This window comes from Gossypium arboreum, chromosome 4 (assembly GCF_025698485.1).
Source record: "Gossypium arboreum isolate Shixiya-1 chromosome 4, ASM2569848v2, whole genome shotgun sequence".
In the NCBI taxonomy this organism is placed as follows: Eukaryota; Viridiplantae; Streptophyta; class Magnoliopsida; order Malvales; family Malvaceae; genus Gossypium; species Gossypium arboreum.
In genome coordinates this window covers 94,517,355-94,540,032 of record NC_069073.1, presented here as the reverse complement: position 1 = coordinate 94,540,032, position 22,678 = coordinate 94,517,355, and positions in this window count along the sequence as shown.

Genomic DNA, 22,678 nt, shown 5'->3' with positions numbered 1-22,678 from the left:
ACAATAGTCATGGACAATGCCGAATCCTCAAGTGTTTGAACATAAATTATTTTACTAATATAAACATTCACGAATCATATTCATAGGAAGACCGATTTCTTTCCATAGCACATTCATCATCCATACTTAGATGAAACAACCAAAATCCTTCATTTATACCCTAGCCGAATGCTCCAATCATCCATACAAATTACAAATTTTGCATGGCTAAGTAGGAGCCATTTAACATGCAAGAAAAATAATCATAGGAGAAGAATTTATCATTCTAAGTAAGCTCCTATCTCCAACACTAAATCATTCGGCATTTTGCCTAGACACACACAAGAAATCTCAACTTCCTTGACCTTACCAAGAGTGCATCCACCATTCAACTTAGCATGATAATGGCATCAAGGTATCAACCAAAATGTTTTTGTTAGGCTCCTTAGCCAATTCTAACTCTCCATCAACCCCAAACCCAACCATGAAATAGATAAAATTTAGGCTCATCACCTAAAGGTTGTATATACATCCAAAGGTACCCTTGAACATACCTTGATCTAGAAGACCACCTTGGCCGAATCTCCCTTCTTCCCCTTCCTCTAATTTCGGCAATAGCAAAAGAAAGAAAACATGAACACTTTTTTTTTCTTCTTCTCAAGTCATGGCAATTGTAACAAAATGAGAAAGGATGAACAACAAAATTTTTCTCCTTTCTTTTCCTCAACTCACGGCAACAAGGGGGCATCCACACTCTTTTTTTTTGTTCATCATTTCCTTTTTCTCCATTTCTTTATTCTTTCTAACATGATCCATTAACTAGACATGTTTGAAACATGTTCCCTTGCCCATGCTCTTTATTTTATTATTTCTAACATCCACCATTAGCAAAACATGTTCAAGACATGTTTTCTTTTGCCCATCTTCATTACTATGGCGGCCACTTCCTATAGTTGGCTAAATTGACATGCAAATCCTCATGTCTTTACTTCATGCATTATTTGGCCACTTAAAATTCACCTATCACATTTTCAAGTCCTAACACATGGGTCCTTTCTTATGAATTAGCACCTAATTAATAAAATCAAGGCACGAAATATTTACGCATACAAATTCCACATACAATAAGCACGAATATAACACCTAATTATTCTTGTGACTCGGTTTTGTGGTCCCGAAACCACTCTCCGACTAGGGTCACATTAGGGTGTCACATCATTTGGAGAAAGGCTTCCGATCCCTTTCCTCCTCCACGACCAACATGAGGGGTGGGTTTTCGATCGTACTGCTCCATCAGCCGGAGCTGGCGCATTACTCAGACTTCATCTGCCACAATGGATCGGGATCCATTTACTATATAAAAAATTTCATTTAAAAGGTCAAGTCGTCACACTATCACAATTCATACATATGGCATGTATAGCAAAATCCGTACATACAACACGTAGTCCGAGAACCGACTAAACCTGCTCGATACCACTAAATGTAACGCCCCACACCCGAGACCGTCATGAGTCGAGTATGAGGTGTTACTAAGCTTAGTTTAACATTTTAGAACTTTGAATTATTTGTTTCTACATTCACAGCTTTTAAGCTACTTGCATCACAGTCACAAGAAAAATCATATCTCGAGTTACGAAACTTGAAATTAAGATCCGTAAATTTTCCTGAATCTAGACTCATAAAAATATCTACTAATTTTTTCTAGAATTTTGGTTGGGCCAATTAGTACAGTTTATTAGTTAAAGTTACCCTGTTTCAAGACTTGACTGGTCTGACCTCTGTTTACTATGAACAACATTTCTCTCTGTACAAAATTCATATGACTATGAGATTTATTTATAATAAAACTAGACTCAATAAGGATTCTGAGTATATAAAATACACCACCTAATTATATCTTTACAATTTATGGTGAATTTCTAAAGTAGGAACAGGGATTCAGAAACTGCTATGACTCTGTTTCACTAAAATTAAAATATCTTCTAACATATACTTCCTTTACTTGTTTCATTTGTTTCATGTGAAACTAGACATAATAAGCTTCAATTTGATATGTATTTCACCACCAAATTCAATTTCTATGATTTTAGTAAATTTTCAAGCTCGCGTTAGTGTTGCTGCGGTATTCTGTTTATGGTAAATTTCATCCTTTTATGAGTTTTTATGCACTAAGTATCTTAATAGTTTTCCTTAACATCAAACATAATCTAAACTAACCATTTTCATAATTTATCATTATCAAGCATTTCCTCAACCATTTCACAACCATACCATAAGATCATTTACACAAAATGGGTATATTGCTATACATGCCATACTTAAATTTACAAGCCATTTACCAAAAATCTTCGGATAGTGTGGTGAGCCTTCGACCTATCCCGACTCTGAGTGGCTTGTCCAAAACTACAATGAGTAAGAAGGAGGAGTAAGCATAAATGCTTAGTAAGTTCATATGCAAATAATAAGTAACAAAACAAGCAGTTATACCAGTCAACATTAGCATACATCATTAAAACACATATCACATTTTTAATCATTCTTCATCATCTTATTACCTTATCGTGGTTGTATCAATACTCAACCCGAGGGTTAAATACATACCTGTCCAAAATATCCATTTCATATCACTTACCAATACGTCTCTTTACATCTCGAAATTTTCCTCCATTTGAGTAGAACTTTACCCGTTGAACACATGAATATAATTCGGATACATGGATAACTTGCACATAAGTGCCACATATTCAATCAAGCAATCATGTAACCCGCCCATAAGCGAACTCGGACTCAACTCAACGAGCTTGGGCGTTCGCATCCATAAGTGAACTCGGACTCAACTCAACGAGTTCGGATGCCTAGTTACATCTCACGAACTCGGACTCAACTCAACGAGTTCGGACATTCGCATCCATAAGTGAACTCGGACTCAACTCAACGAGTTCGGATGCTCAACCATCCTAGTGACATGTCACTTGTATCCTAATCTATTCCTAAGGTTCAAACGGGCTTTTCCTCGAACACTTATCCTTGCCGTCTTCCGTAGAATGCCAAATCAATACTCGGTAACAATTATATTTAACAAGTAGTTCACATAATTTACATATTATTTGAAATTAACCACAAAGCATACATTTCATAATAAAATTCAGCATAACACATAATTAATATCAATAACTTAAAAATAACAATTATGCTACATTATTTACACATGAACTTACCTTGGTACCAAAATACAAAGATTTTGCAATTTAGTCCACAATCTTTTCTTTTCCTCGATTGAGGTCGATTCCACGTCTTTCTTGATCTAAAATAACACATTTAGCTTATTTAATACTCACATTATCAAATTAATCCTTAACTCAAATTTTGGAAAAATTACAATTTTACCCCTAAACTTTTGCATATTTACATTTTGCCCCTAGACTCGGGATTAAACTTTATTCCTTATTCTTATGTTTTACAACATGCTGATCACTTTTCTCTTCTATGGAAACATCAAATTCTCACTCTAACATGTACTTGTGACTATTAGGTATTTTTACCGATTAAGCCCTTTACTCGTTTTTGCTTAAAATCGAGTAGTACAAGTTGTCTAACATAATTTAAAACTTCATATTCTATCATAAAACATCAAAATACACAAATTTCACCTATGGGTATTTTTCCAAATATAAACCCTAGGTTAAATTATTGCTAACATAAGCTTTATCGAGTTACTGGGATCTCAAAACGTAAAAATCATTAAAAGCGGGCTTGGAATCACTTACTATGGAGCTTGGAAGCTTGAAACAAACCCTAGCTATGGAGAACCCTTGAAATTTCGGCCTAATGAAGAAGATGGACAAAATTGGCTTTTAATTTTGTTTTTAATTCATTTTAATAACTAAATGACCAAAATACCCTTACTACTAAACTTTCCAAAAATTCCTTCCATGTCCTAATTTTGTCCATGAACTTAAAATTGGTAAAATTGCTATTTAAGACCTCCTCATTAATATTCCAAAACAATTTCATACTAAAAACTTCTAGAATGCAAGTTTTGCAACTTATTCGATTTAGTCCCTACTTTCAATTTAAGCACTTTAGGCATAGAATTTCATCACGAAATTTTCACACAATCATGCAATCATATCATAAACATCAAAATCATTGTAAAATAATTATTTCTATCTCGGATTTGTGGTCACGAAACCACTATTCCAATTAAGCCCTAATTTAGGATATTACAGAGCTAGATGAGAAGAATAAGATGCAAGGTGCGAGATCTAGTGGGGCGACAGATAGAGGTAGACCCCAGGGTTTCAGGAGGTAGGGGTGGTAATCGGGGGAGCCACCGATACGGCTGTTCGATCCGAGACCCGAGCTCTGCTAGAGCATATGCCATCCGCGCGAGAGGAGGCATCCTCCCGACGTTATCACTGGTACTTTTACTCTCTTTGATACTAGTGTGATTGCATTGATTGACCCGGCTCTACTCATTCATATGTATGTGAAACTTTAGCATCCATGAAGACTCTACTGTTGAGTCTCTTCGAGTTCGAATTCAGTGTCAAACCCTTTGGGTCAATACGTACTCGTTGATAAAGTGTGCAAGAGATGCCCCTAATAATTCGAGAATCTGTTTTCCGTGATCGATGCTTCTACCATTTGATGAATTTGATGTTATTCTTGGTATGGATTGGTGACCGTACATGATGCGTTGGTGGATCGCAAAAGGAAAACCATTGATTTGAGGAGTGCAAATAATGAGGTAGTCTGAGTCGAGTCTCTTGATTTAAAAGGAGTGCCGCGATAATATCTTCTATGACCGCCGGAGATATGTGAAAAGGGTGTGAAACATACCTTGCGTATGTGTTGGAAAGTAAAGAGACGGAAAAGAAACTCGAATCGGTATCGATGGTTTGTGAGTATTCGGATGTTTTTCCGGAGGAGTTACTGGATTGCCACCGGTTCGAAAGTGGAATTCACATCGGTTGTACCGGGCACTACGCCGATCTCAATAGCTCCGTGTCGTATGGCATTAACGGAATTAAAGGAATTTAAGGTTCAATTGCAAGAATTGACGGATAGAGGTTTCGCCGATGAGTTTTTCTCCATGGGGCGCACCAAGATTGTTTGTGAAAAAGAAGGACGGAAGCATGAGGTTGTGCATCGACTACGTCAACTCAATAAAATGACGATAAAGAATAAATATCCGTTGCCACGAATTGACGATTTGTTTGATCAAATAAAGGGAGCCTCGGTGTTTTCAAAGATAGATTTGAGGTAGGGATACTATCGGTTGAGGGTCCGAGAATCGGACATACCAAAACCGCTTTTAGAACAAGGTACGGTCACTACTGAATTCTTGGTGATGCCGTTTGGGCTCACTAATGCCCTACGGTGTTTATGGATTTAATGAATAGAATTTTCAGGCCATACTTGGATCGGTTCGTAATTGTATTTATCGATGACATTTTGGTCTATTCGAGAGATGAAACCGAACATCTTTGAACACCTAAGGCTAGTGTTGCAAATCTTACGAGATAAGCGATTATACGCAAAGTTCAAGAAATGTGAATTTTGGTTGAAAGAGGTTAGCTTTTGGGGCACGTGGTGTCCGTGACGGTGTCGAGGTGGACCCGAACAAAATTTCGACCATAGTCAATTGGAAACCTCCAAGGAATGTTACCGAAGTTAGGAGCTTTTTGGGGCTTGCTGGGTTACTACCGACGGTTTGTAAAAGGATTCTCGATGATAGCCACACCCATGACAAAAGCTTGAAAAGATGTCAAATTTGAATGGACGGAAAAGTGTCGGAAAAGTTTCACCAATTGAAAACCCATTTGACGAAAGCTCCGGTTCTAGTACAACCGAATCGGCAAAGAGTTTGTCATCTATAGTGATGCCTCCCTACTTGGGTTAGGTTGCGTATTGATGCAAGAAGGTCGAGTTGTGGCCTATCGTCGAGACAATTAAAGCCACATGAGAAAAATTATCCAACCCATGATCTCGAATTGGTCGCCATCGTATTCGCCTTAAAGATATGGCGACATTACTTATTTGGTGAGAAGTGCCACGTGTATTCGGATCACAAAAGTCTCAAATATTTGATGACTCGAGAGACTTAAATCTGCGACAAAGACGATGGCTCGAGTTGTTAAAAGATTATGAACTCGTCATTGATTATCACCTGGGAAAGGCTAATGTGGTTGCGGATGCCTTAAGTTAGAAATCACTGTTTGCTTTACGAGCGATGAATGTACACTTGTCTATTCTACCCGACAATGTGTTAGTAGCCGAATTAAAGGCCAAACCATTGTTGGCTCATCAAATTCGGGAAGCTCAGAAAGTTGATGAGGAGTTGCTTGCAAAACGGGCTGAGTGTGTTCTGAACAAGGAATCAGAGTTTCAAATTGATGATGACAATTGTTTGAGGTTCAGAAGTTGTCTGTGTGTTCCAAAGAATTCGGAACTTATTTCGATAATTCTAAATGAAGCCCATGGTAGCCGAATGGCAATCCACCTGGGGAGTACGAAGATGTACAACGATTTGAAACGTCGATTTTGGTGGCATGGTATGAAACGAGACATCTCTGATTTTGTTTCGAAATGTTTAATATGTCAACAAGTGAAAGCGGAACATCAAGTGCCATCGGGATTACTTCAGCCGATCACGATACCCGAGTGGAAATAGGATCGAGTCACAATGGACTTTGTATCCGGACTGCCATTGTCAGCAAGTAAGAAGGATGCGATTTGGGTCGTTGTAGATAGATTGACTAAGTCGGCTCACTTTGTCCCCGTGCGTGCACGGATTTTTCAATGGACAAACTAGCCAATTGTACGCGTTTCTCGATTGTGAGACTACACGGGTGCCTATTTCCATCGTGTCGGATAGAGATCCGAGATTTACCTCGCGATTTTGGAAGAAGTTGCAAGAGGCTTTGGGTACCAAGCTGCATTTTAGCACTGCTTTTCATCCCCAAACCGATGGTCAATCCGAACGGATAATTCAAATCCTGGAGGATATGTTGAGATGTTGCATCCTTGAGTTTAGTGGTTCATGGGAAAGATATTTGCCTTTGATTGAATTTGCTTATAACAATAGTTTTCAATCAAGTATTAAGATGGCGCCTTACGAGGCCTTGTACGGGCATAAATGCCGTACACCATTGTTTTGGACCGAGCTCGGTGAGAACAAAATTTTGGAGTGGATTTGATTAAAGATCTTTGAGAAGTAAAAGTATTCCGTGAAAATATGAAGATAGCCTCCGATCGTCGAGTCGTCGACGCGGATCCAAAACGAAAAGACATTGAGTATCAAGTGGGAGATAAAGTGTTTCTTAAAGTTTCGCCTTGGAAGAAGATACTCGATTCGTAGTAGGGCAAATTGAGCCCGAGGTTCATCGGGCCATATGAGATATCCGAACGAGTCGGTCCATCGGCGTGTCGTTTGATTTTGCCCCGAGCTCGAAAAGATTCACAATGTTTTTCATGTCTCGATGCTTGACGATATAGGTCGATCTATCGCACGTAATTGCTCCATCCGAGATTGAGATTCACCTAATTTGAGCTATGAAGAGGAACCGTTCGCATTATGAGGCGTGAAGTAAAAGAGTTGCGCAATAGGAAAATACCGTTAGTGAAGGTGTTGTGGCATAAACACGGAATGGAAGAAGCCACTTGGGAGCTTGAGGACTCTATGAAAGAGCGATACCGAGCCTATTCACGGTAAGATTTTCGGGGACGAAAATTTCTTAAGTGGGGGAGAGTTGTGACATCCCAAAATTGACCATAGTCGGGAAGTGGTTTCGAGACCGCTAAACCGAGTCACCGACATGTTCGAACGTAATATTTATTGTCTAGAATATGTGAAAATGCATGTGTGAATTTTGAATTCTTTGATTTAGTTAATTTGATTGTGAATTGAAAGAAAAAGGACTCATGTGAAAGGATTTAAATAGATGTGGCTAATTTTAAGAGATTAATAAAAGGATGTAGTAAAATAAATGGACTTGCATGTCAAATAGCCCATTTCTAAGGGTAGTGGCCGGCCATGTCAAGAGTGATGGGCAAGGGAAAACATGTTTCAAACATGTTTAGCTAATGGATTATGCTTGAAAGAATAAAGAAATGAAATTGAAAAAATAGGGATATGATGAAAACAAAAGAAAAAAAAGTGTTCATTCTCTCATTTTCTCCTTGCTTGGCGAATATACTAAGAAGAAAGGGGAAAAAGCTTGAGAAAATCAGCCATGGGAGCTTACTAGACTAAGGTGTTTTGATACAAGAAGGTATGTTTTATGCCACTCTTGAAAATGCATGCATGATTTGGAGGATTGGTTCAAAATTTTCCTTGAATCTCAAATCGAAACTAAGTTGTTAGGTGAGTTAAAATTGACCATGCATGTTGTTTTCCTTGGTGAGTGTTTTGATGTTGTTGTGATGAAAGCATGGAGATGAGTGAGTTCGAATGTTTAACAAAAAGGAAATTTTGTGCCATTGAGTTCTTGTTGTTATGTGTGTGTGTGCATGAGTATTCGCCATGCATGTTGTTTTCCTTGGTGAGTGTTTTGATGTTGTTGTGATGAAAGCATGGAGATGAGTAAGTTCAATGTTTAACAAAAGGAAATTTTGTGCCATTGAGTTCTTGTTGTTATGTGTGTGTGCATGAGTATTCGGCCATGCTATAGAATTTATGTTGCAACATGATTAATGCTTAATGAGATGTATAATAGTACTTGTGAATGAGCTTGAGAGTATTTAAACAATTAGACATGAAAAGGGTGGTAATGAGGCTGAAAAATTGTTGGATGGTTAATTGGGTAAGGAATGAAGCATTCGGCCATATGGGGTATAAATGGGCATAGGTGTTAAATACCTTGTATTGGAAACTTTGATAAATAAGTAGCAATAAATTAAGATGAGATTGAGTAAATTTTCAGCTTAGTTGTGTTAAGTATTCGCAATAACCATAATAATGCATGTGAATGCCGTATGTTTGTGTTTGATGGAGAGGTAAATTGTTTGATTTAGCTCAAGAGCAAAGGGGAACTAGATTGGACAAAGGAAAGGAGAAAGCAAACGAGTAGCCGATTTGGAACCGTTCTACCCCAAACAAGGTAAGTCATTAAGCACGTATTTGATATTGCTTAAATGATTGTAAAATTTATGCAATTGTGTTTAATGGGATGATATATATATATAAATGAAAATGTATGTGTATGGAGTGATGACATTTGTTGAATGTAAAAGAAATAGTGAAATGTGTAGAAAGTTTGCTTTCGGCACTAAGTGTGCGGGCAATACGTGTGTACGGTGACGAGATCGGCACTAAGTGTGCGTGCTGGAAATATATGACACTAAGTGTGCGTGCTGGAAATATAAGGCACTAAGTGTGCATGCTGGAAAAATATGACACTATGTGTGCAAGCTGGAAAAATACGGCACTGGGTGTGCGAGCTCGGAGGGTATGGCACTGTGTGTGGGCTTAAATTACGTGGCACTAAGTGTGCGAAATCGAGTAGTAAGCACTGTGTGTGCGTACTCTATATATATGGAGGGTGTGTCTCCATTGAATTGAGTATGGACAGCGGATCGGGTAAGTACCTCGAGCTCATGACGAATAGAGAATACGTTCATGCTTGGGGTTGAATTTGGTAAGCCTTAAATCTATGTGATGATTGAAATTGTATGGTTGTGCTGGAAAATGAGTTAATGTGTAAAAATGCTTGATTATCTTGTTGTGTAGAATATGAAATGTGGACGTATGACTTGGTGCAGATTGGACCGAAAGGTCCGAGGTATTCTGTATAGATTCGATATGGATGAGTACCTAGCCTCGTTTGTTGTACATGTTGTAGTAACTTTATCAGTGGACTGATGAATGCTTATGGCTTACTGAGTTGTAAACTCACTCGGTGTTTTTCTTGTCACCCATTTTAGGTCTCTCGGACTCGTATTGGTTGCGTGATCGGGACCGTCGTTGAAGTCATCACACCGGCTGAAATCTTGTGGTATTGTTTTTGTTGTTGAAGAACATTTGGCATGTATAGGCTATTATATTTTGTCGAATTGTGGGTTGTAAACTTTAAGCCATGTGAAAATGGCCTATGTGGTCATCGAGTGGGATGCTAGAACCTATAGCCACGAGTCTTAGAAACTCTAATTTTGATAAGGTGGCCATAATTTGTGTCATGTATGATGGATGATTAAGGCCAAGGAAAGATTCATGAAATTGGCATAGTCTACTGCAGTAACTGTTGCGGACAGCAGCAGTGAGATGAGATTGAAAAATCACTAAAAATAGTAGAAGTATAATTAAATAGTGAGTAAATTATGGAATTGAACCTTGATGAATCTATTTTTATATGGATGAAACGAAACGACCATATGAGCAGTATACTGAGAAATATTAAAGTTCTCGTGAGACAGGGCCAGAACAGTTTCTGGGTCCCCTGTCGCGACTTTGAAAATTTACCATAAATTATCCAGAAAGAATTAGGAGTCATACCTTATATGTAAAGATTCCATTTTGAGTCTAGTTTCATTAGAAACAAACGGCACCAGTATTAAAGCCCTGTACAGAGAGATATTTAAGTTGTAACGCGCGAAGGTTAGAGCAGTCGATCCCTGTAACATGGGTGAATTTAACTAATAAACTGTACCAATTGGCCCAACCAAAAATTCTAAAAATAAATCCATGGATGGGTATGTGAGTCTAAATTCAGGGAAAATTTACGAAACCAGTTTCCGAGTTTTGAAACTCGAGATATGATTTTTAAGGCGACGGTGACGCAGTTTTCCAGCCTGACTGGTAATGTCAAATTGGTTGGTACCTTGAGAGGATTTGGCCGTTAACCCCTCGTGTCCGACACCGGCGTCGGTCACGAGTTAGGGGTGTTACACCTAGCCAATAATGATTGAAATTGACGTTGATATTCCTCTACAGTCCCAGTTTGTTTCAAGTTAGCAAGTTCTCCCAAAGGGGTTATTACTCATAGGTGGCCCAAACCTTACATGACAACACTCTTTGAAGTGCCCCCAATCAAGATTTGCCTCCTCTTCTTCCATTTGATCAAACCACAATTGTGCCTCTCCTAAAAGATGGAATGATGCTAAGCTTACTTTGTCTTCTTCATTAGTTCGTTGATTGCTAAAAAAATTTTCGCATCTTTTCAACCACCCTGAAGGATCTCTAACACCATCATAAGTGAGAAATTCCATCTTAGAGTATCATGGCACCATGCACCCACTGTGTTGCAAGTCTAAATTCCTTTTCCTACCTCTGCTACTGCCCTATTCTTCATTATTCTTCTCTGAATCTCCTTTCATTATCTTTTGGACCGAAAGAGATAATATCGCCATTTGCTCCTCAATGCTTGTTGCCTTGTAGCCATTTGTTCCATGAAAGCCTCCAGCTTGGCTGTCAAAGTCTTTTAGTCACCCATGACAGCTGGCTCTGATACCAAGTTGTTATGCGCCTTTGCATAGGATCTAGTCAAAGGTCTAGACGAGAAAGAATTCTTGCTTCGACCTATGGTTACTCAAAAGGCAGATTCGTCCTTGACTGAACCCCCTCTCAAAATAAATTTTGATAGAATAATTGCTTACCTATTTATTTCATATTGGTAGCCTATTATAGACTGTTAATAACAAAGGAAAGAGTCCAAATTGACATAAAATAGAATCCCTAACTTAGAGTTTATGAAGGAAACAAAAATCTAATATAATAAATAAAATAAGTAAAACTAAAACTCTTAGTAAAACCTGATATAATAAATAAATAAAACTAAAAACTCCTATTGCAATTAAAGCGTCCATATCACACACATAAGTGGTAGATTTATTGAAACAATTTGCAACCAGCTTTGACTCTTTCTGACACTTCCGAGCATGGTAGATGTTTTTTTAAGTTATGTGTCAATTGAAGGTTTAGTGTGGCAATTAAAAAGGTTGTGTGTTGATACAACTTGAGGTCAAACTTTCATTTTGTGCTTGGTCTTTGAGGGGCTAGGAAATGGGGAAAAATTACTTTGCTTTAAATTCCTGGAACTTAGCTGCTGAATGAGCAGCTACCACCGAACCAAATAAAATGGCAATATAGTTTCAAATATTGATATTAATTTCTTGGAAAAAGAAGAGTACTTTCATTAGCATTTCTTAGCTACTTGTTGATTATGCCGTGATTAATACCATTATTTTTGAAGCTGCTTGTTGCTCTGTTTTGGTATGTTTTGCAACTTAAAATTGCAGCTGTATTTGCTGAGTTAATGATGCTGATTTGATGATTTCTTTAGTTGTCAAGAGGATGGGGAAATACGGGAAAAATATAGAAAACATTTTTTATTTTTTTAACCATATATCATACACGGCTTGGAGGAGGATGCTAGCTTGTTGCTTATTCACCAAATCAATTTCAATACATTTCTGCCCCTCCTTGCACCGTTTGACAAAGGAAAAGAAAGAAACAAGCTGTTGTTACCTACCCCAACTTGCAGCTTGGTGTCCAAATATTGTGCACTGGATTACTTTCAAGCTTTAGCACCACTAGCTATACATTTGCTTTAAGATTTCTGCTAATATTCGACCATTTAAAGTTGTTGCAATTAGTTAGAAATTGACCAAAAAGCTTGCTGCTATCTAGTTAAAAATATTGTTGGGTTTTTAACAGCAACAAAAGAAGAGAATAATATAGATAACGAAGGAGGAAGAAACAAAGAACAATTTACTTGCTCACAGACGTACAGCAAGGAAGCAATCTACTTTACACAACGAAGCAATCTGCTTTACACAACTGATACGCTTGCTCATTCAATATGAAAACAATACATTTATAGTCAAAATACATCACCAAATATTCAACTAACCCCACTAATCAGCATTGAGACTATTAAAACATTGCTTGTACACATGGATAAGCTGACTTATCAACTCAATCATCCTATTGAAACATCAACATCAAAGTTCATTTTCAACCAAACTAAATTACATTGAAACTAAAACAGAAGATATGTTGCTGCAACATGCACAATTGCTGCAGCATGCATACAAGCTGTATGCACTCAACAAAATCATCATACTAGCATGCACTTTAACAAAAATATAATAGCAATATGGTTGGCCATTTTTCAACAAATATTCACATAATTTTATCTTTGACAAGAGTTGTTTCAACTAGTTATTGTCAAGATGATTCAAATATTTTCTTATTTAAGTTGATGATGATATGTTTTCAGATTAGGAAAAAATAGAAAAGCACTACTACTGATATTCGACCATTTAAAGTCGCTAGAACTAGTTATAAATTGACCAGAAAACTTACTACTATATAGTTCAAAATAGTCAGATCGTTAGTTTTATCTTTTGCCAATAGTTGTTTCAACTAGTTACCACCAAATGATTCTAACATTTGCTTATTTAAGTTAATGATGTTATGTTTCCAAATCAGGAAAAAATAGAAAATCAGATAGAGAAGTTCCAAGGGAGTTCTTACGAGGTTGTTGTCCTTGCACACTAAGCCCCGGCTATGCTTCAGATTACTGCAAAGATGAGTAAGCACTTAATAACATAATTAATATATTTATCAATTAAAATATGCACATAAATATTCAATTAAAAGAATAATGAATGAATTTTTTTCAAAGAATTATTTATCGAAATTTATTTTAAAAATTGTAGGTATATATTTTCTTGTAATAGAGCATCTTTGTTCCAAGTGATGGTGTAACTTGACAGGTTCCAATTTCATCCTTGAAGTTTCGACTTTGGTTTTCCTATGTTTGGCGACCACTACATCCCTTTGTTCTTTAAGGGTGATGGCATTTTTTCCTTTCCACTTCAAGCCAGGACCCTTCTAAACATGATCAAATGTGCTAGGACCGGTAACTCCAATTTTTCTCTTATTAGAAAAATTCCTTTCATTTTGTCTTCCACGTTGTCAAAAGTAATACCATAAACATTAAGATCTTTAAAGATAAGACAAATTAATAAAATAGAAGCATTTAGGAATATTTGTATTCCATACTTGTTTGCCAATTCCTTCAAACATTTTTTTCATTTCAGTGGTCATTGTATTTTCTCTAGGCTTTGTATTCTCGGAGACATTGTTTTCTGCTTAGGCATCACTAGTTTTCTATATATTAAGTACATTAATAAAACCAAAATTTAAAATTTATTCATTTCTTAAAATGGTTTATGATTAAGTTTAAAAACTATACATTCGATGGCTTATTCAATGAATTTGTCTACCAGCTTCTTGTGATTGTCCTTGTGTTGCACAAGGTCGACGTTTAGAGTTGACAAATTGTCCTTTCTATTGCTGCATTTAAACCAAAAAATTAGAAAACATAAGAAATTAAAGGTGTACTAAATTCTCATATATAATGGTAAGTAAATTTAAAGGATTACTAATACATTTAATACCTTTTGTAACAACCCGTTTTCATGTTGTCTGGAATAGTGGTTTCAAGACCACAATTTCGGTGAGTAAATTATTATTCTATTATTTAATATAGGTCTACGGGATATTAATAAGGTCATACTAAAATTTTGTTAAGAAATTTTGACGTTTGATTGGTTAATTAAGTAAAAAGGACTAAATCATAAAAATGGTGAAAGTTGAGTTCTATTAGTTAAGAGGATCAAATAGCTTTGAAATCTTAAACTAAAGGGCTCGAATGGTAAATAGACCAATTAAGATGTTAGTGGATGTTTATGGATAGGTTTTATTGAAATTTTTTATTAATAATAAGGGCAAAATGGTAAATTAGTAATTAAAAGAAAATTAAATAAGAAATGATGAAAGAAAGCAATCATCTTCTTCATTTTAGCTTGTTTATGTCAAAATCACCATTTGAAGGGGGAGAAAGCTTCAGTTTTTATTTTTTTCTTGCATGGTATGCATTCAAGTCTCGTTTTTAATGATTTTTATGTTTTTGATTTCGTTTTAACTTAATCTAGCTACCTTGGGGGTTAATTTGTAAAATTTTTAAAGGTTGACGGTTATACCATGAATGCTTTTGAATGATTCTTGATGTTAATAGATAGATTTTGAATATTTTTTGAAAAATAAACAAGTTTTATTAAGTGATTTTTGATGAAAATGGTATTTAGGGATTAAATTATTAAAGGTGTAAATTCTAGGGTTTTATTGTGAAATGATGGTTGATATCAGTTGTTTCAAAGCCCTTTGCATCTATGGTTAAAATGGATTTAGGTTGAAATAGCTAGATTTTAAGTTATAACTTTAATGACTAAATTGTGAATAGTTAAAATATTAGGGGCAAATTGGTAATTTTGCATAAGTGTGAACTATGGATTAAATTGAATATTAGGAGTACTTAATTGATTGAAATTATCTATTTAGATCAAGATAAATTGTTCAGACTTAGATCGAGGAAAAGCTAAAGCTTCGGATTAGCTAGACTTTGTTCCTACGCCTCTAGTCATTGAGGTAAGTTCATATGAACTGTATTCGGCTTAATGTAGTTTAAATTGAATGCTATTGTGCTGTTTTATTGTAAATCAATCGACATACAATGTATCAATGCTATGACGAATTGACAAATATTGAGTCTCGGTTGAACCTTAGGAATGTTTAGGATACGAATGACATGTCATTAATCATGTTTTACAGGTGCTGGTCTTGAATGTCCTACCGATGGATGAGGTCCTGCAATTGTTGCGGATACTTCATAGCTCGTGTGAGCAGTATCATGTAGCTTACATTCCAACCCACAGCTCGTTTGAGTAGTCCAATTTCACAACTCGTATGAGCAATGATGTAAAGGAAATGTTACGGTTATATGTAAAGGCACACTTCGTGTGAGCTTTCTGAGTATCCGATGTAATTCTAAATGGTTCAACGGGCAAGAAAAGAGAACTAATTGCTAAGTATATAAATAGATTAATTTATGGCTTATGAAAAGGAATTATGAGCTAAATGATGCATTTACTTATGGAATTCATATACTTATGGTTTATTTCAATTGGATTATGAGCAAGTACGCTAACTTGTGATGTGGTGATGTTGTATAGGCTTTTTACCAAGCATATGGCATTGATGATGATTTATGTTTAATATTTGAATTGCTTAAATGACATGGTAAGTTTAATTTCATTTATACAAGCTTACTAAGCACTTATTGCGTACGTTGTTTCTTTCCTTTGTTTTATAGATCATATTTATTTGGTTGGAAGCTCGTCGGAGACTTATCACACTATCCAACAACTATATCGGTAGATTTTGAACATTTTGGGACAAGTTTTATAATGGCATGTATAGGATGTTTTGTAAATAATAATTTGGTATATTTGTGCCTTGATGTTTAGTATGGTTGATAGACTTATAATGCTTGTTTAGGTAAGTCCTTTTGGTAACTTTTTGATGATTGAAGTACATGGTATTTTAGGTATAAGATGTTGGTGCGAAAATGGTCAATAGGTGGTATCTTTTGATAAGAAGTTGAATTAGGTTATGATGATTGAAATATGGTAAATTTGGCTTGTTTTGACATATTATGTTTTGGTATATTGTGGTGCCTTTGAATGACATATTAGTTAGTTGAATTAGGATCTTGAAATGACAAATTTATGTATGTTTAAATGATGCTTTGGTATCTCGAATGTGTGCTTAAGTAGGTTGAATGTATATGAATGAAATGGTTTGATTCTAGTTAAATTTTAGGTCCATGCAGCCTGAAATACGAGCATGTGACTCAGCCGTGTGAGGCACACTGCCTGGCAACACGATCGTGTGTCGTCTGAGAGTTCTTTTGAATGTAAGTCAGTGAGTTACACGGCCTAGCACACAACCTGGCACACGAGCGTGGGGGGAAACTCAGAAAGTTACACGGCTTGGCACACAGGCGTGTGACACGGTCGTGTGACACGATCGTGTGACCCTACTCAAAGAGTCACACGGGTGAGGACATAGGCTGAGACATGGTCGTGTGTCCCTAGTTTGAAGGTTGTATGACCTGAGACACGGGTGTGTGTCTCAGCCAAGTGACCCCTGTTTTGAAAATTTTGCATCTTTTTCCTAAACTTTTCAAGTTGTTTCCAATTGGTCTGAGTTGCTTCCAAGCTATTTTTGGGCTTTGAAGGCTCAATTTAGGGACAAAATGTATATGATTGAATGCTTAATAATATATTTAAGTTATAGATCGATATGATGTTGCATGGTTTTTGATTGACCGATAGTACTCTATAACCCTAATCCGATGAAAAATACAGGTTAGGGTGTTACACCTTTTTTTAAGGTTATTCTCAATTGTTTTATGTAAACATCTTTGTCTCTTATGTCTTTGAAAACCACAAATGTTGCACGTCATCTTTCGTCTTTTTTATCTCATTTTCCATTCTTTTTCACCTTTTTAGGTACATCTTTGGTTCTTCTTTATCCCATTTTCCATTCCTTATCTTTATCTTCCTAAAATGTGGAGGTAGTATATGTTAATACCCCTTAGCCAGAACTTCTTCCCTCTAGTTGGTTGCAACAAACTAGTGTAAGCATCAAGATACTTTTCCTTTTTGTACTAATTCACCACATAATTCTCTAATTTTTTATTGTCATGATATAATGCTCAAATTGCATGAGAACATGGAATACTGTTTAACTCCCATGCCCTACATGTGCATTTTAGCTCATTAAGTTTAACATTATGTTTATCAACTACATGCTCTATCTCAAATCCACCATCACCATTCCAAGCCATCATGCAATTTATTGGCTCTGTCAGATTCTTTTGTAGCTTGCCCGATGCATTAGGTGACAAGGTAGTTTTCTACTTCTTTGCAAATTCTCCTTTTTCATGCATCCTTTGCATCACATTAATCATTGTTTCTTCTAACATGTTAATGATCGACATAAACCTAGCATCCAAGATCTTTCCTTAAATGCTTTTTCTATGTTGTTGTCGACAATATCGCATTTTGATTTAGAATCGAAATAAGCCTTTCACCAAAATTAGGGAGGTATCTCTAAAATATCATTTCAAGAACTAGGTGCCATGGCTTCCAATTTTTCCAATTGATCATCAAAATCTTCAGCATATGCAGCCCTAGCACGATTCCAAAATTGAATTTTTAGTTGGCCACCCTTCCGCCTTTTTTTCCATTTATCATAATGTGCCTAGCACACACATCCTATGTTCTACAGCTAGCATAATGTCTTAATTGGTAATAGACCCTATCAAACAACCATTAGTAAAAAAATAAATATGAATGCAATAAAATATAAGTAAATAAAAAAACAACAAATAAAATTTTAATAAATATTTAATATGTACACCTTTTGCATGTCTGAGATTATTATCGATGCTTAACCATTTTGGTGTCTAATTTCTTCCATCAATAGTTGATGAAGTATATAATTCTTTAGCCTCGTATGGCAAGTGAAGCATCTTGTGATTGGATTCGATTATGAGGGAGAGGGTCTCATTGTTTGTGTGAGATAAGAACGAAATATTGGTGGGAGAACACATGAAAGAAATCCTGGCAGTAAATCTAAGGGTAGATCAAAATCTTTAAAGAAAGGTAAAACCTATAATTTTTGCAAAAAGAAAGGACACATTAAGTTTGAGTTTTATAAGTTGTAGAATAAGATCAAAAGGGATGTTGCGGATCAAAAAGGAAAACAAGCAAAAAGTCAGGTGAAGTTGATGTAGTAGAAAACTACAGTGATGGTGAACTCCTAGTTGTTTTAGTTGACAACTCTAAAGTAATTGAGAAGTTAGGTTGCACTTTTCATATGAGTCCAAATTGGGATTGATTTATAACATATGAAATAGTGTTTGAAGATGTTGTTTTGATGGGAAATAAAGCTTCATATAGAATTGCAGGTATTGACACAACCAAAATTAAGATGTTCATGGAGTCATCAAAACACTTGGTGATGTTGAGTACTCATGTTAAAAGGAAAAGAAGATTGCTTTATAGGGTTCAACAGTTACAGGTGATGCAGTCATTGTTTCTTCTTCCTTATCAGATGATGATGTTACTAGATTTTGGTTATGCATTTGGAGCATATGAGTGAAAACAATATGGCATAACTAAGCAAAAGAGAACTTCTTAATGGACAAGGCATTTGAAATTGAAGTTCTATGAGCACTGCGTTTTTGGGAAGTAAAAGGGTGTTCGATTCACCAGATGAATTCATAACACAAAGAGAATGCTAGATTATATTGATTTTGATCTCTGGGACCATCTAGAGTGCCTTCTAGGGGCGGCGATAATTATATGTTGACGATCATTGATGATTTTTCCAAAAAAATTTGGACATTCTTCTTGGAGCAAAAAAGTGATGTATTGCCCACGTTTATATATTAGAAGACTATGATCGAGAAGCAGACAGGAAAAAAAATAAAATACCTCCACACAGATAATGGCTTGAAATTTTGTTCTGATGAGTTTAATAAATTGTGCAAATTAAAAAGGATTGTGTGACACTTAATATTTCACCATACTTCACCGCAAAACAGAGTTGTAGAATGAATGAATAGAACAATAATGAAAAATGTTCGATACATGTTGTCAAATGCTAGTTTACTGAAATCATTTTCAGCTGAAGGGGTCTCTACAACATTTTTTTTAATTAACTAGTCTCCGCTTGTTGCAATTGAGAAAAAGATTCCACAAGAGGTATGGTTTGGTACTCTTGCTGATTATTCTGATTAGAAGATTTTTGGATTTCCCGCATATGCTCATATTGATAAGGTAAATTTGAGCCTTGATTTTAACCCCTAAAATCAGGGACAAAACTAAGGGCCTGGCAGGGGGCCCGACCCCCCTAAAATAAAAAAAAATCATTTAGGCCCTTTAAAATTTTAAAATTTTAAATAAGTAAAGTTAAAATTGTATTTTGGCCCCTTAAAAATTATAAAAAATTGAGTTAATCCTTTAAAAATTATAAATATATAGGTTATGAAAATGGTGAAATTGCATTTTTATTATCGTTAAAATTATAATTTAATTTTAGCTTCTCTAAAAAAAAATTCATTTCACCCTTACCTAAAATGTGTGTAGTCGAAAACCTTTTGAATTGTTGTTTTTCAGCATTAGTGAATTTCTCTTCTACTTGTGATTTTTTCCAAATAAGGGTTTTTCACGTAAAATCTACGTATTCTTATTTTTATTTCTTATTACTTTGTGATCATTCCAATTGTCATTAACGGCATATATTATAACACGACACATGCTCAGTGTGGCATAAACTCTCGCATAACTCTTTTAATTCCCTAATCTTTATTCCTACTTGACCAAGAATTTTCTTTTTTGAAATGTTTGGCAATGTAATCTATTGACAACAAAGAATTCTTGTTGCAAAAGCTATGATATCTAGAGTCATGACTTGCAAAAAGCCTCCATGGACACCTTTCCATGCAACAAAACCTAATCCTTTTTGGTTCATTTTTCATGAACTTTAGTTGCACACCCTTCGCGAATGCATATTTTGTAACACTTCTTACCCTATTCAACACTAGAACAGGGTACGAGGCATTACTGGAATTACATTACAAGCAAACATACAAATCGAGTCGTAAATTTTGCATCCAAATTTAATCTATTTGAATTCAATCATAAAGTCCCTAATACGGGCCTACGAGGTCCGAAACATGCTTTGGAAGTTGTTCGGGACTAAACCGAGCACTTACAGAGTTTTTACAAAACTTAGAAAATTTTTGCTATGAACAGGGGTCACACGCCCGTGTGGTTTAGGACATGCCCGTGTGGGCAGGCTGTATGGTGACACACGCCCGTGTCCCTAACCCGTGTAACTCTCTGTTTTACAAAGCATGAACAAATTGAGGTCACACGGCCAAGTCACACACCCATGTGCTAGGCCGTGTGGTTAATTTAATTTTCATAAAATAGGTGTAGACTTCACATAGTCAAGATACATGCCCGTGCCTAAGGCCATGTCCCTCACACAGCTAAGACACACGCCCGTGTCTCTACCCATGTGCTCAATTCTGAGCATTCTATTTCTCAAAATTAAGGTGCAGGGGACACACGGCTGGAACATATGCCCATGGGGTAGACCGTGTGTCACACACAGCATAGACACACGCCCATGTGTCTACCTATGTTGACAATATATAGGCTATTTACCAAGCCATTTGTCACCCTCATTTACACTTACACTTGCACAAGTTCAAGGCATAATTCATAGCACACATAGACAACCAATACATCCACAAAACAAGGCCAATTCATGTCATTTCATTATCCACACTCAATACACTTACAACATCATATTTTACCCAACCAAATCATACCAAACTCACATGCTACAAGTTTCCAACATGGCTACCAATAACATGCATAATTTTACTTAGTTTTCCTAGCACACCAACAAACCCATTAAGCCACATTCAACCATTTATCGAGCATTTATAAACCCCATCACATAAGAGATAATTGCACATGCATTCATATATAAATATATATAAGCTTACAACCAAAATAAGCCAAGTTTCATGGCCAAATACCACATCAAACCTTTGACAATTACAAGCCAGTACATTTGGCCAAATTCACAATGACATATATAACAAAATGACCAAGTCCCTATACATGCCATATTTTCAAAATGTTTAAATTCATCAGTACCCAAAATAAAATGCGACCTCTGACGAATCTCCAATCCGAGCTAACTTGGTGACACTATAAAACATGAAAAATAAAACGGAGTAAGCTACATAGTTTAGTAAGCCCGTATGAAAGAAATAAGCAAACCTTATCTTACATTAATCATGCAAGTAATATAACATAAGATAACATAATATACCATAACCTCATGATCATATTTCACTTCCATCACAACTTACCTTGAAATCGTCATTTTAGAAATTAATAATCATAAGCTTTGAATTCATACCTGTACCATCTTGTAATAATTTCATACTTAGTCTCATCGTTTTCATACCCAATGTCTCATCGTTGTCATACCAAATGAACCACTTGGAATAATAATATCGGATACATGGGAAACCTTGCACACAAGGTGCCATATATGTAGCTATTGCTACCTTTATCTCATATCACATATGTGCTCGCTCTTGAGCTATCAACGAGCCTGCTCACACAAGCTATCAGTCAGGACGTAGCTACACGGTTCTGCTCACACAAGCTATCAAGTAACTGCAACATTTGCCGGTATACTCAGCCACCGGTAAGACATACAAGACCAGCACCCGGAATCACATAACATGAAACCTTAGTGACATGTCACTTGTATCCTAATCTATTCCTAAGGTTCAATTGGGATTTCTTGCTTGCCAAATCATCGTCAAATGTGTCTGTAAGGTTGATTACACAATTCATGCATAAATTAAAGCAAACAAAATAAATTTAAAGTAAAGCTTATTTAACATACGAACTTACCTCGGTTACAAAAATGGGTAAAGAGGTCTATTCGTCAATTACTTTGGTTTTCCCCCGATCTAGACCTGAACTTCGTTTTTCTTGATTTATAATACCACATTTAACTTATTTAATCATCACATTATTTAATTCAGCCCAAAAACACATTACGACAAACTTTATATTTTGCCCCTAACTTTTCAACATTTTACAATTTAGTCCCAAGGCTCGTAAAATGAATTTCTTTCAGTTTCTTTACAACCCAAGCCTAGCTGAATGTTTTTTATACTCATAAAAGCCGACATTTTTCATTTATTCACACTTTTATACACATTTTATAGACTTTACA